The 1,942-nt window shown below is 40.2% G+C and overlaps 1 long non-coding RNA gene across 1 annotated transcript; it reads right to left on the bottom strand.

The window, feature by feature from the left end:
* Nucleotides 1-386: 386 nt before the first annotated feature.
* On the bottom strand, nucleotides 387-993 carry LOC119346761. Its single transcript, XR_005167917.1, has 2 exons — nucleotides 820-993; nucleotides 387-709 (listed from the first exon to the last, which is right to left on the bottom strand). It is a non-coding gene; the product is annotated as an uncharacterized LOC119346761 (long non-coding RNA).
* Between the last annotated feature and the right edge of the window lie 949 nt (nucleotides 994-1,942).

Raw genomic sequence — 1,942 nt, 5'->3', positions numbered from 1 at the left:
AAAAAAAAAGTGTTAGGAGTGCGTGTGTGAGGATCTGAGAGACGAGTGAAGAGTGGAGAACCAACGGGGAAAGGGATGCTCTTTAAAGATTGAAGATGTGTGAATTCATTGTAGCAGAAAGGACAAAAAACCACCTGCATACATCTGATCAACCCCGAAGATGTGCAAGCCGCCGTCCATTCTATATAAAATGACTAGCATCAACACTCCGGTCCGGATTAGTTCAGTTATTTACAGTGGAGTTAGGCCTTGGTAGACCCAATGTAGAAATCCTGTTTAGAACGAGTTTAGGCGCAGTTTGACCGTCTCGGATGTGTCTTGCTTACTGCCTACCGTGCATGAAAGTGGCTTCAATTTCTTCATTACAAACGTGCATACTAAACGAATTGGATGGCCATGAGCCTCGCCCACATTCCTGTTTGGAGTTTCCATGCATTTGACAGGTAGGTATAGAAAAAAAAACTAAGATTTCGCTTATTATCGGGGGAAAATTAAGAAACAATCACTGCTTAATTCCGCTGAGATGCAGTACAGTATGTGCACCGGCATCCGCCAGCATCACAATCGCCAACCGCACCGGGGCCAACGTTGATTTGACAGTTGCGGAGACAAGCCTTGGGGTTACACGGCCCAGGGATGACAGGGGTCTGCCGGCAGTCTTCAGGGATTAGCGAGCCGCCACCATTAGCCGTCGCCTGGATCATCAGATCTATATGTTCGTACCGGCATATGAAGATTGCAGAGGTTTATTATGAGGAAACGATAGTGGAAAGGTCGCCATACAAAATTGATCACAAAACATGCTCCAAACGCACATACCTGAGGATAGCAGCGCAACAAGGGCAAGCGAAAGTAGTAGCATCTTGTAGAACGACCTCATCCTGTCTTGATGGTGGCAACCTGAGAGAGAGAGATTGAGAAAGCGTGTTTACTGGGAGGTTAAGCCAATCTTTTCAGATATGCCTGGGTGCCTACTCTGTGATTATGGCCTTAGATGGCTTTTTATAATGGACATAGGTGTATGCTACAAGTTTTCGATTTATTTACATATATGTTAACGTTTAAATACATTAATTGAATCATCGGTCTGTATCCTATAAATGCGAATGTTGATATACACCCAAAACATACAGCTCATATATATAGTAAAAAATATATTTATAGTATATTTTTTTGCGAGGAATATTTATATAGTATATTTACACCCAAAACATACAGCTCATCTACTAATGGCATTATTAATTGTGCATATATTCGTAAATTGATTGCCTTGAAGGAAAAACCAAGGATCCATTTATGGCATATTGACTGTCCGCAAAAAAAGAATATATGCACAGTTAATATAAATCTTGACTGCCCCCAAATATGTGCAAATTACTTTATTCTGGGAAAATATATAAGGAGGTTGTTTTTGGCAAGGTAGTGAGAATCATGATTTTATTGTGATTTTTTACGATGTTATGGTCTAAATTGATTAGATATCCATATTTTCACGATCCTGCTCTTTTTGAATAGTTTGGTTTCCTTCCCACATATGTCACGTGGTCACGATCCTACTAGTTATGAGCCAACGATTTGCAATTTTATCATAGAGGATCAATCCGATCCCAACTCATGATCCTGACTATCTTCTTCTAAGCTTCTATACTACCCTCTTCATAAATACATGATTTCTTACCAAGATCTTTTATAACTCTAGCTACTAATTCGCAAAAGTAAATGTTACGTATCAAATTTGCAATGACAAATATTTGCATAATAATAAATGACCACGGAGTTAGACGCTAATCGACCGAGGTCTTTTTTTTTCCCTAAAAGAAGAAGACCTCGGCGTCTGGTACGTGCATGTTCCCCTGAATTTCCCTTGGTGTGGAGTCTCGGGGATCGTTTATGTAGTGTGCACGCTAAGCTTACGTAGTGTCACCCTAAAAAAAGAAAAAAG

This window comes from Triticum dicoccoides, unplaced genomic scaffold, assembly GCF_002162155.2.
Source record: "Triticum dicoccoides isolate Atlit2015 ecotype Zavitan unplaced genomic scaffold, WEW_v2.0 scaffold49882, whole genome shotgun sequence".
Classification (NCBI taxonomy): Eukaryota; Viridiplantae; Streptophyta; class Magnoliopsida; order Poales; family Poaceae; genus Triticum; species Triticum dicoccoides.
The sequence above is the reverse complement of the archived record's forward strand: the minus strand, read 5'-3'. Positions and strand labels throughout refer to the sequence as shown.